The following is a 26,127-nucleotide window of genomic DNA, read 5'->3' on the forward strand; positions in this document are numbered from 1 at the left end:
GTTTTACCTGTGTGTATTCTATATACTTTATAGTTTCAGGTCTGATATCAAGGTCTTCAATCTATTTGGATTTGAACTTTGTGCAGGGTGTTAGAGGAGTTTTTTTGCAAGTGGCTGACCACTTATGTCATCACCACATGTTGAAGAGGGTTTCCTTGATCCATTTTGCATTTATTGCCCATTAATCAAAAATTAATTGATTGTATGTCTGTGGAACATTCTTTGTATACTCAAGTTTATTCCATTGATCTGAGGTTCTGTCTTTATTCCAATATTATGCTGTTTTAATGACTATAACTTTGAAAAACAATTTAAAGTTGGGGAAAGAGATGCCTCCCATATTCCTTTTCCCAAGGGTTGCTCTAGCTACTTATAGGTGTTTATTGTTTGAAATGAATTTCAGGAGTGTTTCATCCACTTTTTTGAAGAATGTCATGGGTATCTTTAGAGGGATAGCATTAAATATCTACAATGCTTTGGGGAGTATTGCCATTTTAATTATGTTAATCCTGACTATCTGTGAGCAGGATATGTGTTTTCATTTCCATGTGTCCTCTTCTATTTCTTGAAGCAGAGTTTTGTAGTTTTCTTTGTACAGGTCCTTCAGGTCTTTAGTTAAGTTGACTCCAAGATTTTTGAGTTTTTGTGACACTAATGTGAATGGGATTTTTTTTTAATGTCCATTTCTTCTCTATCATTATTGTGTAAAAGAAGGCCATTGATTTTTGTGTGTTAATTTTGTCACCTGACTTTGCTATATGAATCCATTGTTTCTAGAAGCTTTTTGGTAGTCTTTAGGGTTTTCTAAATATAATATTATTTCATCTGCAAACAGTGAGAGCTTGATTTCTTCCTTTCCTATCTGGATGCTCTTGACATCTTTTTCTTGCCTAATTGCTATGACAAGAACTTCCAACACTGTGTTGAATAGGAGTAGATGAGAGAGGGCAGACTTGTCTTGTACCATATTTTAGAGGAAAGGCTTTTAGTTTATCTCCATTGAGAATAATATTTGACATTGGCTTGTGGTAGATGGCTTTGACTATTGAGAAAAATTTCTTTTAGTCCCATATAGATGAGAATTTTTTATTAAGAATGGGTGTTGGACCTTATTGAATCCTTCATCTGCATCTATTGATATGCTCATAGGTTTTTTAATTTTTTGTTGATATAGTGTATTATGTTGATTGATTTATGTATGTTAAAATATCCATGCATTCCTGCAATGAAACCTACTTGTTATGATGTATGACCTTCTTGATGAGGCATTGATTCCTATTTGCTAGAATTTTGTTATCTTTGCATCTGTGTTCATCAGGAATATTAGTCTGTAAACTTTTTTCTTGCAGCATTTCTGTCTGATATTGGTGTCAAGGTGATGTTAGCTTCATAAAAACTATTTGAGAATGTTTCTGATTCTTCAATTTCTTGAAAGATCTTGAAAAGGATTGGTAGTAGTTTATCTTGAAAGGTTAAAAAGAATTTGTTAGTGAATCCATCTGTACTTGGACTTTTGTTTTTGGGAAGACTTTTGATTAACATTTTAATTTCCTCAGTAATGATGGATCCGTTTAGATATACTAAATCATCCTGGTTTAACCGTGGAAGATTATTAGAGAACAATAATTTATCCATTTCTTCAAGGTTCTCATGCTGTGTGCTATAAAGTGTTTCAAAGTACCGTATTTTCCAGTGTATAAGACGACTTTTGAAACAAAAAAAGTCAACCGAAAATCGGGGGTCGTCTTATACGCCGAGTATATCCCAAAAACTGTTTCAATATGCTGCTAAATGAAAATTGTCTGAATATTGCCACAAAACAAATTTTCCAACTCGATCCTGCACCAATTACTGCAAGGCTGCTCGGACCGCCTCTCTAAATCAGCCAATCCAAGCAGGCTTTTTATGCATGCAAATTAGACAATGTTCTGGACCCGAATCTACACTGTCAAAAGCCTGCTCAGATTGGCCAGAGTCAGAGAGGAAGTCTATTACAGTAGAACCTTTGAACCTTTGCTTGTTGTGATTGGCTCACTGTGGTACATGAGCGCAGGAACACATGCAGCACAGGAACGTTCTGTCTGATACAGTGAATATAGGCCTAAACCTTTTAACTGCAAAATTAAGGGGTTGTCTTATATGCCCGGTCATCTTATACGCCGGCAAATACAGTAGTCACTTTGAATCTCTGCATTATCCGTAGTGATCTCCCCCTTTTCATTTCTAATCTGGTTTATTAAGTTTCTTTCTCTCCATTTATTTGTGAGTTTTGCTAGTGGTTTATCAATCTTGTTTATTTTTTCAAAGAACCAACTTTTGCTTTCATTGATCTTTTGGATTATTTTATTGATTTAAACTTCAATAATTTATGCTCTAAGCTTTGTCATTACTTTTGAAAACCTAGTTTTCAAATCATTTTCTAATTTTGCAAGTTGTGTCATTAAGCTTTTTATAGAGACCCCTTCTTCCTTTCTGATGTGTGCTTGCAATGAAATAAATTTTCCTCTTAGTAAATTCTGGTAATTTGTGTCTTCATTGTCATTTGTTTCCAGGGATGTTTTGATTTCTGCTTTGGTTTCACCTCTGACCCCACTGGTTGTTCAATAGTGAGCTGTTTAATTTCCAGGTGTTAAAGTTTTTCTTCTATGTCCCTTTATAGTTTACTTCTAATTTCAGTGCCCTGTGTTCTCAAAGATAGTCTGTACATTTTCTATCCCCTGACTTTATGGAGATATGTTTTATGGGCCAGCATGTGGTCTATCCTGGAGAATGACTCATGTGCATTGGAAAAGAATGTGTATACAGTTTTCTGAGGATGGAGTGCCATATATATATAAACATCTAATCCCTTCAAAAAATGGGGAGAAGAAATGAACAAACACTTCCTCAAAGAAGAAATACAAATGACCAAAAGACATATGAAAACAATGCTCCACATCACTAATCATCATCAAGATGCAAGCCAAAGCCACTATGAGGCACCATCTCATGCCACAGAGACTGGCACACATCACAAAGAACAAGAACAATCAGTCTGGCGGGGATGTAGAGAGAAAGAAACTCTTATTAACTGCTGTTGGGAATGTTGTCTAGTTCAGCCTTTATTGAAAACAATATGGAGGTTCCTAAAAAATCTGGAAATTGAGCTCCCATATGATCCAGCTACATCACTCCTAGGGTTATACCCTAGGAACACAAAAAATACAATTCAAAAATCCTTTCTTCACACCTATATTTATTGCAGCACAATTTACAATAACCAGATTATGGGAACAACCAAGATGCCCTTCAACAAATGAATGTCTAAAGAAACTATGGTATATATACAAAATGGAATATTATGCAGTCTTCAGGAGAGATGAAGTCATGAAATTTTCCTATACATGGATGTACATGGAGTCTATTATATTGAGTGAAATAAGTCAGAGGGAGAGAGATAGATGCAGAATAGTCTCACTCATCTATGGGTTTTAAGGAAAATAAAAGACATTATTTTAATAATACCCACAGACAACAGAAATGTGGATGGAAGGATCACCCATGATATGAAGCTTACCACAAAGACTGGTGAATGCAGTTAAGACAAATAATTACACTGACAACTATGGTGACAATGTCAATGAGTGAGAGAAGTAGATTACCTGTCTTGAAAACAGGCTGGGAGAGGGGAAAGAAGGAGATTGGTGACACTGGTGATGGGAATGTTGCACTGGTGAAAGGGTGTTCTTTTTATGACTGAAACCCAACTACAATCATGTTCATAATCAAGGTGCTTAAATAAAGATGATATTATAAAAAAGAAGATATAAGTTTGAAGAAAAAAATAAAAATTACATAAAAAATAAAATGTTCTAAACAGTCTCCTTCCTGTTCCTTTGAGGTATATGGTGTGTTAAAGACATATTGCTCATTTCAGATGTTTCCTTCAAATCCAAAGTGATGAATAAAGTGATTGGTAAACACTGTCCCCATTTATCTTCACATTTGTCCACTTCAAGAGAAAAGACTTTATTAAATTTTATGTAAATCCCAATCTTGTTGAATGCTTAATTGTATGTGAATGTTAGAATTAAACCTTTAATGACAAACTTGATATATTAAATACAGATGTTGTTTCTTAATGAAGCACCCTTAAAAGATGCAATGTTATAATGCAATGATGGCCTTATAAATATAAACACACAAATCCTATATCTACCAGCACTGGCTATGTTTATTTGGTTAATAGATACTTAAGAAGCTACTCAAGGGCATATTCTCCTGACTACAGAGACTTTAGCTTGGGGTTCTGATAGCAGGGATTGGCTAGCTACTTGACTCTGAAGTATCACAGTAGACAAATTGTGTCTTCATACTTGCTGGGTCTCTCGCACTTCTTTGTCCTTAGGCAGAGAAGACCTTTGCTGTAGACAAATAAATAAATAAATAAATAAATAAATAAATAAATAAATAAAATAAAAGGCACCATCTCTTGAAAACTAAATCATACATTTTATTGAGTACCAAATATAAAATAGGTCCTTAGTCTAGAGAAAGATTTATCAATAAAAACTGCTTCATCACTAACCCTAGTTAAGATGGTGGTGACTTTTCAGTGAGAGTCTTAAAGCTGTGGGCTTTGGAAAAAGACCCTGTTTGACCCAAAAGACTTTCATAATACAATCTAGCAATTAAAGGAAAGGAAAGATCTATTGAGTTTCTTTAAATGCTTTGTGAGCCCATTTGTTTAAAGAAAACACTGAAGTAGCTTAGGTTTTAATGAACCCAACTGAAAATTTTGCTAAAAACAACTCATTGGAAAGCAGATGGCGTTGTCACCATGGTGAGTCTGGCTCAACTCTTTTGTTTTCTGAAGTGCATGTCAATTTGCTCTCCAGAATTTATGAGACAAAGATGCTATTAATTCTGAGAGTCTCTGTACCCTTGTCACCCTCTCTGCCCCACACCCTACAAAATAAAAATATCTTTTTTTTTGAAATTAATGCTTTCAATAAAATGGGGAAGAGAAAATGTTAAAGAAGAATGCCATCTCCCTAGGTTTTTACCTCTTTACAAGGCAGGAGACAACCAAGTCCTACACTGCAAATTAGTAATCTGGCTAACAGGGGCAAGAAGAAAGATTTAAGGTATCTCAGAAATACAAAGAAACTAACATATTGACTGAATCTGTCATAAAACATTGATTGAGAGGCCAGATAGATAACATTGATGCAGGGCGTTTGCCTTGCATGCAGAAGGACAGTGGTTGGAATCCCATATGGTCCCCCCAGCCTGCCAGGAGCGATTTCTGAACCTATAGCCAGGAGTAACCCCTGAGCACTGCTGGGTGTGACCCCAAAACCAAAAACAAACAAAAAAAACATTGATTGAGGTGGGGTGAAAACAATAAAGGGGACAATGATGACTCAGATGTTCAGAATGATGACTCATGATAAAGAGTAACTAGCTACCAAGTGAGTGAGTTTGTACAAAATAGTAGTTGTTGATACCACTTTGCACTTGCTTTAATTTTGTGATTTATCAATCTTTGGCCACACAATTAGACAGGTTCTGTTTTCTTTCTGTAATCTACTGGGTCCTTCTTTCCACTATGGATCTTTTATTATGACATCTTTTCAGTATGTGAGTAAATCAAAGTCTAAGACATAAGAATTCTTTCACTGCCATTTTTCCAAGAACTTAACTTTGATGAGGGATGGAAACTTTGGGTTGTAGGCTGGATAAGGCCCTTGAAATGATGTAGTGGATCTCTGGTACGAGATAGGATAGACACATGTGCCTCAATCCTTCAGCTTGTCTTCTGTGGCTTGAGAATGATGTCATGATTATCTAAATGGGCCATAGCAGAGTAAAGGCTTCCAGCTTCTTAATTAAAGACTTCTCTCCTTAATCATCTTGCTTGGATTTCTGTGAGGATAGCATCTAGGCCAGTGGGCAGATTTTAGAGATGATGGTCAATGTCAGTGGCTAATTCTTTGTCATAAAATCTGAGACTTATTCTGTCATTCATGAAATAGGTTCTTCTAGGTAGGCACTGAAACACTTGCATGATTGCATTCTGGAAGTTTATGTTTAAATGTAGATCTGTGCTTAAAACTTGGGTATTTCCACTCTGCCTGAATGTGTGGCCTGGATTTATTAATTCTATGCTATAAGCTATGTACATACACAGTCTTTTCATTTGTGGAGAATAAACTGTGTGTATGAAAATTACAAACCGGGGCCGGGCGGTGGCGCTGGAGGTAAGGTGCCTGCGCTAGCCTAGGACGGACCACGGTTCGATCCCCCGGCGTCCCATATGGTCCCCCAAGAAGCCAGGAGCAACTTCTGAGCGCATAGCCAGGAGTAACCCCTGAGCATCACAGGGTGTGGCCCAAAAACCAAAAAAAAAAAAAAAAAGAAAAAAAGAAAAGAAAATTACAAACCTAGATCTGTACAGTACATTTTGGTGCTAAAAATGCATGGGCATTTATAGGGAGAGATAAAGTTTAAGATTTGGGAGTGCTTGTGCATATATATGTACACATACAGGCACACATGATGCTGAATTGAGTGTCAAAGGAGTAAATAGAACAATTAAGTTGCTGCACTTGTAATAATAAGGCTTTTCTTAAAGTATCTTAGCTTACACAACACCAGAAACATAAACCTAATACCACAGTTAGTCAATGAAATCACAGTTAATAGAAAGAAAAATACAGAATATAGAGGCGGTACAGACAGGAAGGGAATTGGAGAAGGCAGATGTCTTGGAAAGAATGAAGAAAAACCCTAAACTTGATAGAATTGTTGTTTATCTCTTTTAAGTCAGAACTTGGACTTGCCTCACCACGAGGAACCTGAGTGCTGCTTTGTCTTCACCTGCTTTCTGGTAGCTTGTGTGGTGGCTGGAGATTGTTTTGAGGGTTGAGTGTTCGCTAGCTCTCCTTTCTGTGATTGACTCATGGAGGGCACAGAGATAGGTGGAGGAATCAGAAAACAGCGAGGGAAAGAAAATAAATAAGCGAGTCATGTTTCCATCTCTGAGGTCATTATTATTTGCAATTTCTCTCTGAAAGTTGATTTGGGCCAGTCGGAAAATCATTAGTGGGCTAGTGTTGCTCTTTAAGGGTTTCTATTTAAAAAGCCAAGGGCTTTTTACATTGTGTATTTCCTTTGTTCTGCTCCTCCAAGTGGTGGGCATTTTGGAGAAAAGATTAATCATAGAGGTTTTTTTTTTTTAACATTTCTAGTTGCATAGATATATTAAAAAAAGAATTATGACCGTGAAATCCTTGTATGCCTACATTTTACTGCCCACGTGTCTTCCAGAGATGACACATACGCTTTTCATTTTCCTGCCATTATTCTGCATGACATTATGGGACATCAGTCATCACTGTGGTGGGAAAGGGAAGGCCAGGGGAAAACATGTCAGTCTGCAAGCACAAGCTGATGTCTTTGCAGTACCAAGGGGCAATCTCTGAATATAGAAACCCGAAGTGGTTCCTTCTGGAATGAAATGTATCAGTGAAGAAACCCAAACCTAGTCTAGTAGTTGGTGTTGCAAAGGTGTTTGGAGAAGTTCTTTTGTGCACAAAATATGTGGAATCCAATCTCTATGGGCAATGTAATGCAATCACAAATATGGGCTATGATTAAAGAAGCAGAGTGGGCAGGAACATGACACACACCTGCTTTCCAGACTGTCATATTAGATTCACCTGGTAAAAATCAGTAGCGTGTTAATGGACTGAAGGATGGACATATGTGCACATGGACTTCCTGGCTCAGTTGCCATTAGGGAACTCTAGTTGAGCTCTATAAGTTGTTTGTGTGTCATTTCCCTAAAATATCTGGCTTGCTTTTATTGCATCAAGATATTATTTTCCAAGACAGAAGGATAACTCAAAGGGCTATTCAAAGTACACTCTTTCTATAGGGAGTCCCAGGTTCAATCCCAGCATGACATATCCCCTGAGCACATCTAGGAATGACCCCTGAAACAGAACTTGATAGAGCAGTGCTTCTGAGCACTGCTAGGTGTAACCTCTGAAACCTAATAAACATAACAAAACATAAAAAATAAAATACTATTTACATTCTGAGAAGCCAAATCACAAGGACAGGTAACTTTGATGAGAATAAAGACAATTAAATTTTAGCCATGGTAATGATGATAGTAGTCATAGATTATATTTGTATTATATGCTACATAAATTCTCATTTATTATCTGAGATAGAAGGTATCATTATTATCATTATTTGGATAAACTGAGGCCACAAGTAGAAAAAAGGTCAGGGTTATATGGCTGAGATTTGGACTTCTATCATGCTAATTAACATGAAATCTTTTTTTACTTTGCACATATAGAAAATAAATTCCCAGTCTTAGTGCAGTTCAGAAGTTGTGGCCCTTGTAGTAGAGTTCATCATTCTTCAACACTCTAGATCTTAACAGATCTCCAGACCCTGGAAGCCATACACCTCACTTCCTTTGAAATGAAGCAGCTCAGAGCTGCCTCCTTTAGAAGCCATTCTCATTTCAGCCATTTAATGTCATCACTCACATGTTATTTTCACTGTTAAGTGAGAATGAACTCTATTGGAGGGTTAGTTTGCAAGCTTCTAGAAAGTCAGAAAGGGTGTTTGGATCTTGGGAAATAGAAGTATTCCTCGGTAGTCATTTTTTTTTTATTTCTGAATATTTTTTCACCAAATGGAAACAGCCCACTCGTATCTTAGGGAAAATATCAAGATATGGAGGTTAGCGAACTCTCCTAAATAAGCATTTACTTTCTTTTGATCCTTGGCCGAAGAAACTCCAGTCTGATTGCAGTGAGTCTATTTCCAAATTTCCTCTAGATTCGCAAAGCCAATTCAAACCAGTGGGAACGGTTTGACATCCATCTATCTAACTGCATAGCTGGAACTAGATAGCTTTTCTAGTGGATTAGTAAAAAAGTAAATCAAGGAATACCCTAAGCTATTCACTTTAAGGTTTTATCTTACCATGCCACCTAAATTGACTAGCGGAGAGATAGAGTATTTCTTGAAATGCTCATGGTTGTCCGAGACTCAGCACCACTGACCTTGGTGTCTGTGGCTTTTGTTTTCGAGTGTTCATGCAGTGGTATAGAAAAGAGTCCCATAAGCAGATCACTTGATTCAGAGAGTGTTTCCCCTTGGGAAATTCTAGTTTCCAACAAAATTTTTTGTTGCCTTTCTTGGCTGCACCATATAAAGCAATTAACCTCTTTATAAATTTTTGTTTCCTTCTCCTCATTTTACTTATCACTTAGCATTTCTCTGGGCCTTGAGTCTTTGGGATTATAGAGCCATTTTTTGAATTCCTTGCATGGATAAATTTCCAATAGTTTTTTGTTGGTTCTTGTGATTAGTAAAGTGGGCATAGGAGCCTGACCCCCCCCCAAAAAAAAAAAAAACCAAGAATTTGCAAAGATTCTAAAACCACAGTCATGCACAGAAACTGGCAAGGATGTTTTATTTCTTTTAGTTCCCCCTCCCACCCCCCATCTTTATTGTCTTTCTCTTTCTCTCTTTGGTTCCTGTTTGACACAGTAGCAAATGCCTCTCTTATTACCTGCTTATAGTGTGTTGTGTATAACAATTGAGACACTTTCTGTGATTCTGTAAAATGACCATCCATTTAGTTTCACCTAGAAAAAAAATCTACATTTCCCCCATCCTAGTTCTCATCTTCATGTACACTCCCATTTCTGCTCTGAATATAAACCCACAGAGCTGTAACAAAGTTTCAAAATCTGTAAAAAATTGAGATCCGTAAAGCTATTTTAAAAGTGGACCTGGGAAGCCATTGCACAGAAGTTATTTTTTCTGTCTTATTTGAATTATGTCAATGACCTTTGAACTGGGCCAAATGCAGATTTTTTTTAAAGGAACTATCAAGCAAATGATTGCCTGTGCTTGATAATTCGCCATATTGCTAGAACTGGTGATACGGATTCTGAACTGGAGATAGATCTGTCGTTTCTGAAGCTGACGAAGTGGCTACTGCATGACTACTGCACATGCCTTGCCTGTGTAAGGTCTGTGATGTGAACCTGAACACAACATAAAGGATTTTGTCAATTTCCTTTTAATTGAGAATCAGTAATCAATTTTGTATAATCAAAACAAGTTAAGCTTCTTAATATAAGTCAATTATTCTTTAATCACTTTTCTTCTTTCCTTTTTGTAGTTTTATTTATTTTTAGGCTATGGTAGATAGGCCACAACCCAGCTATGGTAATTGCTTACTTCTGGCTCTGTTAGCTTTTTCATATAAGTCAAGTTAAGCTTTTTAATATAAGTTTAATATAAGTTAAGTTAAGCTTTTTAATGTAAGTCAATTATTCTTTAATCACTTTTCTTCTTTCCTTTCTGTAGTTTTATTTATTTTTAGGCTATGATAGATAGGCCACACCCAGCTATGGTAATTGCTTACTTCTGGCTCTGTTAGGGATCACTATTGGGAGGACGATATGTAGTGCTAGAAGTTGAACCAGGGTTAGTTGTGTACAAGACAAATATCTATAATCCCTGTATTGTACTACCAATCCTCTTCTTGCAACTTTATAAGGAAGTTTGGGGCACATTTCTATATTCCTTGATACTGCTTCAATCACATATTACAAATAGTAGTCATTTCATTCAAAATTATCCAACTTGCCTTTTCAAATTCAATGCCTCTTAAATTTTAGTTTGACAACTAATAGAGAGCTTAGAAAGTTTCAAGCAACTTTAAATTACATTTGTGATTTTTTAGTGTTGTTTCAACACAAGAACATTTCTGAAACAGATCAACAGCCACACCTGGGGTTTCTAAAGGTACTACAGACTACAAGCTAATATGGATGCTTGAGAATGATCAGCATTAGCTTTGCTCCTTTGTTGAAACTGTGATGCAAAAGGTATCTCTGTGTTAAGAAACTACATCTTGCATTTATTTTTTTCTCCTAACTTAGCAGAAAACTTGGTATTTATTCTGTTGCTTTTGAAGAGGAAGTGCAATGACTAAAAACTTAGGTTACCTGTGAAAACCATTTTGGAAAATTTGCCACCACAAAATGTTTTAAAATCTGCTCATGTTTGGGTGGTGTTTAGGTACTGAGCAGAAAAATAACCATAGCTAGCTTGTATTTGGAGCTTGCAAGCAGGGAAACTTTCAAAATGATTTGTTGTTTGTTTTTGGAACTGTTTTTAATCTGGCTAAGCCACAGTACCTTGTTTGAACAAGATAACATTTTTCACCCAGTTTTAGAAAACTCTTGTTTCTTCTATAGAGAATGATGGTGGGGTGATTCAGGTAGAGACATAGATCTGGAGGAGACTTTTTGGTCTCTTTAAACGTGGGATTTTCCACAAACAAAATGAGTGATTGGTAGATTATCTTCCTTATTTAGTTATTTTTTAGTCAAATGTTTCTTTCATTCAAGAATTTCACTTCTTTACTTTATAAAATGAATTGGTATCAAACACTTCAAAATGGACAACTTCAAAATAAATTGCAACTTATCAACATGAGAAGTTGTTATGAATTAGGGAAAAGACCTGAGAAAGGATGAATGCTACAGAATAAATGATTTTCAGAAACACTGAAATTGACTTTTTAAAATTTTGAATCTTTGGAAAAATCATAGGATTAATCTATTTTTTAATTTGCTTCTGAGGACACAATTCCCAAATCAATTACCATATTCCAAATAATGTATTTAACTTATTAGAAAATTGAAAAATTGTATATTCTAATAGTTTCTATGTTCTTATATTTTATGTATCACTTCTTTCTGATTACTAAATGTGAAACTCAGATTATACATTCTTCTATAGCTTTTCTGTTTTTATATTTCATGTATCAGTTCTTTGGGATTATTAAATAGGATTAAAGCAATAGACCTTTGTTATGTTTTATTTCCTTATCACAAATTAAAGATTAATGCTATAAAACTTAAAATCCCCTTTTTAGAACTTCTTATTTTTAGTTGTAAAGAGATGTATAAATATGTGTCTATATTATTAGCAGCTGAGAATATTCATTTAGTAATAATATTCATCCAATAATAATTCATCAGTAACAATGATCAGTGATGAGCAATAATATTTTTCACCAAAATGGCAGATAATTATTAATATCATCACAGCAAAAATTTTTAGATGATTCTTATATCCAATTAATTTAATTTTACCCAAAAATTGAATGTATAGCTTTAAGGAACTCTAAATTTTTACATAGGAATCTAATATTTATACGAAGAGAAGTGAGAAGATATTAATATTAAAGGATAAGGACTGGGTTTAAGCACTCTGGAGATAGCTTGAAATTCTGTAATTAGATCATCATCAAGTTATCTGTGGCAGCTTGATGGAAGAGATTAGGTCTTCTTTGGAGTCCGAAAAAATAGAGAATGGACTTTAATAAAGTCAGTTTAGTCTTTAAAGATTATTTTGGGTTTTTATTCTATAAAATTCCTTTACTCAGAGATAGTCTATTTTAGAAAAATTATGAACTACTGGGTAACTTTTCTGTGTTGTTTTGCAAATGCAAATGATTGATATTTGATATTAAAATAAACATCCTTAAGAAAGGTGGTACTTTTGCATTTATTAGTGTTTTATGTTTTGGTATGAACTGAGGATTTAGGAGCCTATTTTTCAAAAAAGGAAAGAAATTGGGCCAGAGCTATAGTACAGGGTTACCTTGTCTTGTACCTGGCCATCCTAGGATCAATCTCTGGCACCTGATAATGCCTCCTAAGTACTGCCAGGAATGTTTCCTGAGCACAAAGCCAGTTGTAGCCAAACAAACAAATATAAACAAACACATGTGTTGTGGGGTTTGTTCCTTGAGAGTGAGAGTAGCCATGTTTGGTGGATGAACTTTTCTTCTGGGTGGGCTCGTGAAGACACCATCTGAGCTTACTCTGGTCTTGGTGACACAGATTTATAGCTAGTTGTGGCACTGTAGAGAATTTCTAAAATTATTCATACTGATTTATATATTTTATATATATTCTTTATATATATTCTTGAGATTAGATCTACAAGGGTTGGGGTAGGATACAACTATCCCTCTAGTTTCAAACTTAAGGTGAAGGCTGGAATAAGAGGAGGAAGTAGAGACCAAATGGCTGAGTTTGCTTTTAGTTGCTTTTTCAGTCCAATCAAATCTGAATGTGGAAGAATGGAGCAGAGTGACGGGTTTAAGGTCAGAGACCCTCCTACCTCTTCACCACTACTGACATCAGACCACCAGTCTGAGTCCCTGATTTAGTATTATTTGACTGCTAGAAGTCTCTATAGATATTTGTGGAAGCAGTGTACAACATTTCATTTTAACTCTAGTTTACACTGGTGGGCCACAGGCTTGCTATAATACGTTACTTTATATTTAGAGATATTACAGAGGAATAACCCTCTTGTGTAATTTACCTATCCTGAATTACAGGTACAAACTGGTACAAGATGTTTTTTTCCCCATGATTACATCTTCTTTTCTCTACTTACTCCTGATTTTATTATTACATGCATGTATAAGTGAATGTGAATTTTCCACCAACTATGCAGATCTCTTTGTGCTTTTTGTTCTTGTGTTCATAGCATTTATTTTTATTTAAGTTTTGAGTCCTTGTGAGTTATTAATTAGTACTTACTGTCAGTCCAGCACGAAGATATAGCCAATTGGTGAGCTTAGGGAAGATGTGGGAATTTTTTTTTTTTTTTGGGCCACACTCGGCAGTGCTCAGGGGCTACTCCTGGCTGTCTGCTCAGAAATAGCTCCTGGCAGGCATGGGGGACCATATGGGACATCGGGATTCGAACCAACCATCTTAGGTCCTGGATCGGCTGCTTGCAAGGCAAACGCCGTTGTGCTATCTCTCCGGGCCCAGATGTGGGAATATTATCTCTCTCAAAATTGCATAAGATTAAAATGTATGTATGAAAAAAATAAAATATAGAGTAGCAGAGTATTTTGGGGGACATAAATGTTACATTAAGTAAAGTGATTGCGAAATATACATAAAAAGACAATCCTTTAAAATGAAATGCAAGTGAAATTTAGGTGTCTTGGGCACTAGCAATAGCTCAGTAGATAAGGCACTTGCCTTAAACACAACCAATGCATGTTCAATCCCTGACATCTGAGACAATGCCCCTAAGATACACCAGGAGTAATTTGTTAGTTCAGAGCAAGAAGTAACCCCTGAGCATTACCAGATATGGTCCAAAAACGAAAAAGAAATCGGCAGATATCCCTGAGCATCTGAGTTGCAAAGTAGAATTAGGAGAATTTTAGTTTGGGATATAATAATGGCAAAATAGCACACCCTGTTGAGTATTTGTTAATAATTAATATGAATAAATTGTGGTATTTATGAATAATAATTACTAAAATATATAGACGATTACTGCTTCATAAACCTCAATTGAAAGGCCTTATTAGGGGGCCAGAGAGATAACATGCAGGTAAGGCATTTGCCCTGCATGCAGAAGGACGGTGGTTCGAATCTCAGCATCCCATATGGTCTCCTGAGCCTGCCAGGAGTGATTTCTGTGTGTAGAGTCAGAAGTAACCTCTGAGTGCTGCCAGGTGTGGCCCCAAAACCAAAATAAATAAATAAATAAACAAACAAATAAATAAAATTGTATTTAAAAAATAAGAAAGGCCTTGTTGGATAAATCTGTCTGGATGTCCATCAATCTCCTGAAAACCTTGTATATCCCAAACTGAAGTCTCTGCCTCCTTTCTTTATTTTTTCCAGAGCCTTCTGTCTCAAGAAAGGCACCTTTTGCTACCCAAACAGATACCCTGAGTATCACTATCTAATACCCGTATGAAGTCCTATGGATTTTACTTATTTATTCCTTGAATATGTTCTCTTCTTCTGCCAAAGAACATTTCTCATAATCTGACTAGCTAATAAATCCCCAAATCTTGGTGGAAGATGGATGGACTATAATTTTAGAGCTGGGTAATAGTAGAAAGGGGAGGAGAGAAGCGAAAGGCTGGTGTTATTCCTGGAATCTAATATGATTCTATGACTCCCAGCTCAATGCCTTTAATGCCATGCCTCTCAGTTGGGCATGAGAAGCTTTTTATGATGGGCATTTTTTCTACATCTCTCACCTTATGTCCATTACTTTTAAAACAATTTTATTGATTAATATATTCTGTTTGTTTTGGGTCTATTACTAGCAATGTTCAGGAGGTAATCCTGGATCTTTGCTTGGGAGTGATTCCTGAGAATGCTCAGAAATCTATATGTGCTGCTGGGAATTAGAAACCTTTGTTGTTTCAAATATGAACATGGAAAAACATTTTCTTCACCTCATTATCCAAGTTTTTAGTGGTTAAAATTGGTTACTCATAGTTTTCAAATAACTTTAGTTTTCATTATTGGTGTAAAGATGTACCTCTTGGACTTGGGAAAAGTTTTGGGGTGATTTTTATCTTAACAAGTCCACATCACATGATTCAATATGTGCATGTTAACTTCTCCAGAACACAGAACTAATTAGTCATATTCAGAATTTGTATTTATTACATCTTTACACAATGGAATGTGTTGAAAATTAAAAGTCTAAGTTATTTGTTTCATAGTATTCAAATTCTTACATTTCCTGTTCCTTTTAATGTAAAAGTTCAAAATATTTTTGTACTTTATTTCTATTACTAATTTTTATTGCCAATTATTTGCTTTAATATTTTATTTTCTTTAGTATCAGCAATATTGGCAATCTAGAAAAAATGTCATAAGTAAGTCTAGTTAAATCATTAGCAAACTTGGGGCCGGTGAGGTAGCGCTAGAGGTAAGGTTTCTGCCTTGCAAGCGCTAGCCAAGGAAGGACCGCGGTTGGATCCCCCGGTGTCCTATATGGTCCCCCATAGCCAGGGGCAATTTCTGAGCGCCTAGCCAGGAGTAATCCCTGAGCATCAAACGGGTGTGGCCCCAAAAACCAAAAATAAAATCATCAGCAAACTTATATACAAGTCTAAGTAATTTCTTTCTTCTTTTTTATCATATCAAGAATTTTCATTCTTTTAATGAAATACAGGAAAACACCTGTGATAGAGGGTTATTAAATTATTAGTAACTTCATTGAATTGTTTTAGCAAATGAAGTATATGAAATGGAGATGTGTCTATTAATGAAATACAACCACAAAATTTATTTTAGTTTATTTTCATATGACTTAGCAACACAGAGGCCAGTAGATTAAATTTCAAGCTCAACAAGATATTTTTATTAATAATATTTTTACCTAAAGGTGTGGCAGAAATAGTAAGTGGCCAGACTAGAGAGTGACTTGGGAATGGAATACACGAATGGTAATGCCGTAAGTCCCTCTTTGCTATCATTTATTAAAAGTACTTGAGAAAGTTTTTTTAAGAATTAGATGAGTATATTTGAGAATGTGTTCCAATGTTGATTCTGCTGAATGAGGAGAATATCTCAAAGGGGCTGCAGCAATAGTACAGTGGGTAAGGTATTAACCTTGCACATGACTGACCCTGGTTCAATCCCTGTCACTTTACATGGTTCTCCGAGCTCTCAAAGAGTGATCCTTGGCACAGAGTCAGGAATAAGTCCTGAACACCATCAGGTGTAGCCTAAAAATTATGGGAAGAAATTAGTATCTCCACTAATAATACTAAGTCACTAAACATAAAGTTAAAATTGTATCCTAGATTAAAGACAACAACTTCTCAAATATCTCATTCCTGGGGCTAGAGCAATTATATAGTAGGTAGGATACTTGCATTTGCATTTTGCAGATTTGTGTTTGATCTCTGATACCACTCATGGCCCCCTGCAAGTCCCACTAAGACTGATGATCTCTGACTACAGAGCCAAGAATAAGCTCTAACTAAGCATTGCTGGGTTTGGTCCAAGAAAAAAACAAACAACAACAACAACAACAACAAAAGATCTTAGTCCTCTTCAATAATTTTTAATGTAATAGGGTTGATTTTGAAAGATATTGCAAAGAAAATTATGGAAGGATATTTTAGCTCTAAAAAAACGTGTTCCTGGGGCCAACGAGGTGGTGCTAGAGGTAAGGTATCTGCCTTGCAAGCGCTAGCCAAGGAAGGACTGCGGTTCGATCCTATATGGTCCCCCCAAGCCAGGGGCAATTTCTGAGCGCTTAGCCAGGAGTAACCCCTGAGTATCAAATGGGTGTGGCCCGAAAAAAAAAAAAAAAAAAAAACAAAGAAATAAAAAACGTGTTCCTTTCTCAATGAGATAAGGTCAATCTCTTTCTTGCTATTTTTCATTTCTTTAAGACAATTGGCTCCTGGGGCCCGGAGAGATAGCACAGCCGGTGTTTGCCTTGCAAGCAGCTGATCCAGGACCAAAGGTGGTTGGTTCGAATCCCGGTGTCCCATATGGTCCCCCGTGCCTGCCAGGAGCTATTTCTGAGCAGACAGCGAGGAGTAACCCCTGAGCACCACCGGGTGTGGCCCAAAAACCAAAAAAAAAAAAAAAAAAAAAAAAAAGACAATTGGCTCCTAATGACTACTTATATCAAAGGTGTATTTTATATTACATTTACCCACAATGGCATTATGAAAGGCCACAACTTTGAGGAAACCTCTGAAAAAAGGATCATACAAAAATAATACATTTATTTTATAATCTTTAATTTATGAATAAAATTGATAAAAATGAAAGTAAGTTAGAACAAGTCATTTGCAATATGGAGGTTGTCTCCCTATCTGTGGTTGTGAGTTGGGGGTCACTTCTAGTGATGCTGGACTTTGTCCATCATGCTATGTTACTCTGGCTAATGGTTTTAAGGCCACAGAGCTGCATTCAGCTCTGATGCTGAATGCTGGGGTAGAGGACATGCAGTTCTGAGAATAGAACTGGTGCTAAAAAGTTTCTGCTTTAATCTTTGAGTGATCTCCTGACCCTTAATCATTTGAATAATAATTATTATAATGATTTTGACCTCTCAAAGATGTACATAAATGCTTTATGTAGAAAAAAAAGCTCAGTAAGTTATTACTTACTATGGATCTAAATTTTAATGAACAGGCTGTCAAATTGTTCAATTCTAGGAAACACCATTCTGATAGAAAAGAGTGGGAATGTTTTTCCTTGACATTTAATAACAAAGTGGCATAAGGTTAAAGTAAGTGTTTTTTTTTTGTTTGTTTGTTTGTTTGTTTTCCTCTTGAGTTTGAGCTCTGGGTTTAATTCCATTTTCAGGCAATGGTCATTAAATCAAACTTGTGTTCAGGTATTACTCCTGGCAGTACGTCTTATTGGGCATGGAATATGTGTTGGCCATATGCAAGGTAATGGTCTTACCTATATATTATCCCTCCACCCTGCTTTTTTTTTGGGGGGGGCACCCAGTTATGTTTAGGGGTTACTTGTGGCTATGTGCTCAGAAATTGCTCCTGGCTTGGCGGACCATATGGGACACTGGGGATTGAACCCAGGTACGTCCTGGGTCAGCTTCATGCAAGGCAAATTCCCTACTGCTGTGCTATCTCTTTAGCCCCTCTAACCTACTTTAAAAGAAAAAATTCTTAATTGTTTTGTTTGGGGACTATATCCAGCAGTATTCAGAGATTACTCTTGTGTTTGTGCTCAAAAATCATACTATCAATGCTTGGAAGATCATACGGAGTGCCAGTGATTGAACAATGATCATCTTCATAATTTTTAAATAATTAGTTTGCCTGTTTCATTTAAAATTAACATATTTTCTTTATAAAACTTTTCTTTGTGAAAATTTGACTGCATTCCCTTATGCACTGAGATCTACTTTAATGTATAGAAATTATACCATTTTTACTGTCATTCAATGGAATATCTCACTGATTACACTTAAGATATGTTGAGAGCCCCTAAACAGGATTTGTCAAGATGAGACAACTCTATAAAAAGTGTGAATAACACAAATGAAATGTTGACTCAAGAATATGAGTCATAAAACTCATATTTCTGCCACTTTTGTTCTGAAAGGAAAGGTTGAGCAAATTTTTCTATTGCCTTTTATAAAATACATGTAATGTTGAAAAGATTTCCTAGATTATTACTAAAAAAATAAAAATGGATCAAATTCTAAGTAGAAATTATATATATTCTCTTTTATAATTCCACTAAATTTATTGTTATCCAAACACTATTGCTGCTAAAAGTCTCTAAAATTTATTATTAAAACATTTTTTAAAATTAAAGAATATGAGTTTATAAAATATAATCCAAGCTTTTTAGAATATGTGTCAACTACATATTTTCAATAATCATATAAATTGTGCTTTAATGAGCAATAAATTAATGTTTTATTATTTTTATCAAATACTTATGACTTAGTATTTATTATTCTTAGATTAATTTTCTAGTTAGGGTAGTTAGGAGCTACTTAGGCTACTTAGATAGAGTAAGGTATGTTTTATGTTGTTGTTTTGTTTTTTGTTTTTTGTTTTGTTTTGATTTTTTTGGTTTTTGGGTCACACCCAGCAGCACTCAGGAGTTACTCCTGCCTCAGAAATCACTCCTCGCAGGCTCGGGGGACCATATGGGATGCCGGGATTCGAACCCCCATTCTTCTGCATGCAAGGCATATGCCTCGCCTCCATGCTAGCTCTCCAGACCCAGTTGTAGTTTTTATTTTTGTGTTTGTTTTGGGGCCACATCCAGTAAGACTCAGGGATTACACTTGGCTCTGCACTCAGGAATTACTCCTGATGGTGGTGAGGGGACCATGTGAGATGCCAGAAATTAAACTTGCGCAAAACAAATTAAAAAGTTTAATATGTGCAAAACTAACTCTATGTACTGTACTATTCCTCTGCCCCCCCATATAAAGTACACTTTGAATAATAAAAATGTTCAATTTAGCTGTTTACTTTAATGAGCACCATTTTGGCTATTTTTTAACAACCACTTTTGAAAATTCAATACATCAAGGACATAAAACCTTCATATTGCAAATGCATGATAACTAGTTTAGATATCTAATTTTATACTATAAATATAATTTTATACTAAGAAAGGCCCAAAGTATATATAGTAGCAACTATGTTAAAATTTGACTATATGCCTATGTGAAAATGAGGAAGTGTAGTAAGAAAAGCAAGCCTTCCTTTTTTGTTACAGGTAACCTCAACTGATTAAAGTCTGGAAGGTTTCAGCAAAGTTATTAGATTCATCTTTCTGCATTTATGTCAAGAAAAGGTTATCAAATGTTCTCTGATTCAGGAAGCACAGCCTTGTCATTAATTGCTAGGTATGAAGTTGATCTGTTGGCTGCTGGGAGCAGGGATATAATTTGGAGATGTAATCATCTTCTTCGCTTGATGGCATTTCAGTTCTCTGCCTTATATAATTTATTAATCCTTGTTGTTAATATTAAATATGTTATCTGTAGTCATACAAGTTATTTCTCCTTAAAAAGCTTAAAAAATACACAGATGTTTTGACTTTTATGTTTGTCTTTACTCTTTAAACTTTAGAGAAGATTTTTATTTGATTTTATTATTTTGTCCCCCATTCACAGTACAGACCAGGCAAAGGACCTGGTTTGAGGTGTATATGGGGAGCATTTACTTTACCTCCTCTTTTATACAATCAGTGTAAAGAACACAGCCTGTGGTAAACATTGGGAGGCCTTATCTTTTCTTTTTTTTGATTTATATATATGTATATATACATACACATATATATATATGTATACATATATATATATATAACTCTTCACCAGTGCAACATTCCCATCACCAATGTCCCAAGTGTCCTTCCTTCCCACCCAACACTGGCCTGTACTCTAGACAGGCTTTCTACTTCCCTCATTCAGTCACATTTTGTTATGACAGTACTCAGCGTAATTATTTTTGTGAGTGAACTAAAAATCCCTGTGGTGAGCTTCATGTTGAGAGCTGGACCCTCCAGTCCTCCTCTATTTTGTCTCTGAGAATCATTACACAATGTTTTTCATTTTTCTCAAAATCCATAGATGAGTGAGACCATTCTGTGTTTATCTCTCTGCCTCTGACTTATTTCACTCAGCATAATAGATTCCATATACATCCATGTTTGGGAAAATTTCATGACTTCATCTCTTCTGATGGCTGCATAATATTCCATTGTATATATGTACCACTGTTTCTTTAGCCATTCATCTATTGAGGGCCATCTAGGCTGTTTCCAGATTCTGGCTATTATAAACAGTGCTTCAGTGAATATAGGTATGAGAAAGAGGTTTTTGTATTGTATTTTTGTGTTCCTAGGATATACCCCTAGGAGTGGTATAGCTGGATCATATGGGAGCTCAACTTCCAGCTTTTGAAGAAATCTCCATATCGTTTTCCACAAAGGTTGGACTAGATGGCATTCCCACCAGCAGTAAATAAGAGTTCCTTTCTCTCCACAACCCCGCCAGCACTACTTATTCTTATTGTTTCTGATGTGTGCCAATCTCTGTGGTGTGAGATGGTACCTTATAGTTGTTTTGATTTGCATCTCCCTGATGATTAGTGATGTGGAGCATTTTTTCATGTGCCTTTTAGCCATTTGTATTGCTTTTTTATCAAAGTGTCTGTTCAGTTCTCCTCATTTTTTGATGGGGTTAGATGATTTTTTTCTTGTAAAGTTGTGTCAGTGCATTGTATATTTTGGATATTAACTCCTTATCTGATGGGGTTAACATGTAGATCAAACGTTCCATGACATTGAGACTAAAGGTATCTTTAAAGAGGAAACAGTACTCTCCAAACAAGTGAAAGCAGAAATAAGTAGATGGGACTATATTAAGAAGCTTCTGCACCTCAAAGGAAATAGTGCCCCGGAGACAAGAGCCACCCACTGAGTGGGAGAAACTATTCACCCAATAGAGAAGACTTTTAAATAGATTAAAAAAAAAAAGAGGGAAGTAGTAAATTCCTCCAGATTGGTGAATCCAGTCTGAAAGTGAAGTATAGCTTGCACACAAAAACTATTTATTTGAACTTGCATTTTCATTTGAAGATGTTACATACTGGTTCTGTCAATGTGTTAGCCTCCAAATAATATATACTTTGAACTTTCAAAAGTGAACAAACAGATGAACCTGAAAATTTTTTCCACTATAAAGTTATAGATTCCTATAGCACATATTGACTAAGTGCCTATCTTACAGTACTGACCAACTGTAGAGTCAGTAGCAAGCAAGACAAGAAACGCCTGCCACTACTCAGTGCTTCCTATCTAGAGTGATCAATGTCCAGTACTCCAAACTCCTTGAGAAGGTAATTTGTGAGTGAGATTGTGAAGAGGGGAAAGTAGCAAATAGAGCAGAAATGGAAAAACCTCATATATACATGCTGGAGAGAATAAAAAAAACCCACACCATGCGAAGAAAATGATGAGCAAGGACGTGAAGCCAAAAATAGAACCTCATAGTAACTAAAAACAGCAATACTGATGTTGGTTAACTGGACACAGTCTTAATGTTCATATAAATATATCATATAAAACATATTAATTCATATATATAAATTTAACCATTACAACAACTGAGTAAGTAGATTATCTGATGTCTGTTTTGAAAATAATGAAACATAGCCAAAAAGTAATTTTCTAGCCCAAATATTCTCAAGACAGGTGTCTTCTATCTCCTCAAAAGGCATATGGTCTTTACTCTTTGTGATCTCAGCAAAGTTCTTACAAAGACTTTTGTAACTCTCATCTATACTTTGGAAGAACAATATCTAAGGAGAGAAATTTGTCACAAAAGGCAGCACTTGCCCTTCGCACACTCCTGATTTGTGATTCATCTAAGTGGGATTTATGAAAATTTGCTAGTGGAGAAATTTTCTATGGATGCCATATCCTCCTGAGAGGAAGCTACCTGATAAGTTAACCTTGGATTGCTGCAAAATTTAGCTGCAAATCAATGTGTTAACCAACAAGATAACCACCTGCTCATTCTGATTTGTTCAGAGCTGAGGCCATGTCATGGTACTTCAGAGAGTAATTCTGAGATCATCAAATCTTACCTATCACTCATCCTCTAGGATTTCATGTACCAGTATTCTCCAGCCCTAGAGAAAGGAGGTAGGAGTCTGAGGTACATGAATGCTTATCTTCAGGGACTAGCTTCATGGAGACACAGTACATGCTGACAAATCTCTGTAGATGAGCTGGCCACCACTCTGAAAAATTATGAACATGTAAAAACCTTCTGCATTTACAAAATTGATTTTTCAGTTTTCAGTATCCTTTTTGTCCTTGCACCCTCCTACCAAAACAACTATTTGCAGACCTTTATTTGGAAAGCACAGTTGCTAATGCAACGTGTGCTAAAAAATAAAATGGGGTAAGTGGCTTGAAGGGAAACCTGTTTAGTCTCTCAGAGATCTGAGTGGAACTGTTAGTTACCAGGCCATGATCTTCCTCCTCAGGCATGTAGAGGATCCACCATGGCATGCCATTTTTCAGTTACTGTTAAGACATCAGAGTCCTTCCACTGATTAAGACTTAAAATGTGGTCAGCATTGTCACTGATAGAAAATATTGTCAGTCATGTTAATTTTTTTAAGCCACTGAATTTCTTATTTCCTTGATGTCCTTATTTCTTTCTTGTACACACACACACACACACACACACACACACACACACACAGCAATGATAAGGTTTTGTATCCCTTCATTTGAAGAACTTAATGGATAAGGGCAAATATTTTCTTATTATCAACCCTTATGTTTCCACCTTAAAGTTTCTTCATTATTTATATTTTAATTAAAAAAAGTATTTTTGACTCAAGCTGCCAGTTAGAAACTGCAACTAAATCTCTGAGAAGAGAAAAAGAACATACTTGTGCATACACTCACTCCTGAGAGTTAAGGAGACATGTGTGAGAATTAAAATTGGACTATCTTATCAACATTAATTGAGTTCAAATAGCAAAACTAAATTTTCTTTAGCCTAATTCTTTGTTTTATTTTGTTTTTTTTCCTTAGAAATAAATGATGATTAATAGGAAGAATGTGAATATCTCAGAACCAAATTTAACAGTAACTAGCATGTGTATATATTTTAATCATACAAGAATCAAAGATGGGCTTATATGTGAATGAAAAAGTTAGAAAGTAGAACTGGTCTACAGAAATTAGCTTATCAAAGGCACAGTGGCTGGGTTTGTGTTTGGGTAGAATAGATAGGATGGGACCTCTTGGCAATGGTAGAGGAAAGCAGATATGCCCATGGAGGGTATGGAGTTGGAATTCAGTATGCATGAAACCCTGTCATTAACAATATTGTAAATCACAAAGCTTCAAATAAGACAAATAAGATAAGGGTTGGAGCAATAGTATGGTGGATAGGGTGCTTTCCTTGCATAAGCTCACCTAGGACTGATCTCCAGTACCACATATAGTCTCCTAGAGTCCCTTCAAGAATAATCTATAAACACAGTGTAATCCCTGAACACCTCAGAGTGTGACCTCTAAAACAAAACAAAATTAGACTTTAAAAATGAAAGCTGCATAGGCTCTGGTTATGTATATATGTATGTATACACACACTTATATATATATATATATATATATATATATATATATATATATATATATATATATATATATGTATAAAATTGAATCATGGTGAAATATACAGGAACTTTTCCATAGTGAGTTTCATCATGCAATGTCTTCACCAATTTACATTCTCTCCACCAATGTCCCCAGTTTCGTTCTCATTTATCACCTTGCCCAGTCTATGTCAGATATTTTTTTCTCTTTTTCGTTTTTTTTTTTTTCCTTTTAGGCTCTGTGGTTTGCAATGTTACTGAAAGGGTATATTGCATATAACTTTACTTCCTTTCAACACCTAGTTCTTGTCCAGAGTGATCATTTCCAACTATCATTGTCATAGTGATCTCTGTCGTGACTGCACTCAATCCCCCCTTGTGGCTCAACCATAGACCAGTCCTTCTGGTTGTCTTTGGGTATTATTCTCACACTATTATTTTTAATATTCTGCAAATGAGTGAAGTCATTCTATTGTGTCTTCCACTGCACCCATGGACATCTTTTTTTGTGTGTGGTTTTTGGGTCACACCCGGCAGTGCTCAGGGGTTACTCCTGGCTTCATGCTCAGAAATTGCTCCTGGCAGGCACGGGAGACCATATGGGACGCCAGGATTCGAACCGATGACCTTCTGCATGAAAGGCAAACACCTTACCTCCATGCTATCTCTCCGGCTCCACCCATGGACATCTTTGAGAACAAGGCCTTCTCTTTTGATTTTCAATTTAGTCTCTGGAAAAATCTGACATTTAATATCACCTTTCCACCTTTCCTGGAGCACCTGCTAAATGTCAAGCTCTTTTAAAATAAGGCTTTCCCATCTTAGTTCTAGAGTCATTTGACCCAGTTTTTCTTTGTTGTCTGAAATCAGTGGCCTGCACACTGTAGAAGATTTTGTAGTACCTCTCTGGCCTCATCCCATTAAATATGAGTAGCAACATTCTTGATAACCAAGATAGTATCTTCAGATAGCTGCCAATCACCTCCTGGGGATAGAACCCAAATTACTTCTTAAAGAATGTATTTCTTCTTTGAGGAAATATCTGTTCATTTCTCTCCCCCCCCCATTTTTGGATGGAATAATAATAATAATATCCAGAGACAATAGAGATGAGGGCCAGTGGGACCATTCCACAGTAAGAAGGTTGATGCAAGGAGTACATAGGGCATTTAGGGCAGAGAAAAGACCACAATGACAATGATAGTTGAAACTGATAACTCTGGACAAGATCTGGGTGCTAAAAAGGGATAAAGTAATATGCATCAGACCTCTTCAGTAACAATAATGCAAACCACACTATCTAAAAGCGAAATGGAGAAAAAGAAAGGGGCAGGCAGGGAATAATGTGGAAGGAAAACTGGGGGCATTTGTGACATAAATGTGCACTGATGAAGGGTGGTATACATTGTATGACTGAACTCAATCATAAATAATTTTGTAAACATGGTGTTTAATGTAATTTAAAAAGAATGGAAGTTAGAGTGTTTGATTGTATTTTTCTTGGATAAATATTAGTAATTGCTTAAAATTCCATCCCCTCTATATCTCCATCTGGAGCTTTATCTGGGTTGATTATTATATTATATACATCTACACACACA

At 35.9% G+C, this 26,127-nt stretch overlaps 1 protein-coding gene and 1 non-coding gene across 5 annotated transcripts in view; one reads left to right on the top strand and one right to left on the bottom strand.

The window, feature by feature from the left end:
* The window catches only part of TNIK (TRAF2 and NCK interacting kinase), a 420,827-nt gene that overhangs the window by 202,938 nt on the left and 191,762 nt on the right, over window positions 1-26,127 (top strand). The gene's annotated exons all lie outside the window — the stretch shown is intronic.
* Window positions 20,499-20,629, bottom strand: LOC126012610 (small nucleolar RNA SNORA51). Its single transcript, XR_007497061.1, has one exon. It is a non-coding gene; the product is annotated as a small nucleolar RNA SNORA51 (small nucleolar RNA).

This window comes from Suncus etruscus, chromosome 6, assembly GCF_024139225.1.
Source record: "Suncus etruscus isolate mSunEtr1 chromosome 6, mSunEtr1.pri.cur, whole genome shotgun sequence".
NCBI lineage: Eukaryota > Metazoa > Chordata > Mammalia > Eulipotyphla > Soricidae > Suncus > Suncus etruscus.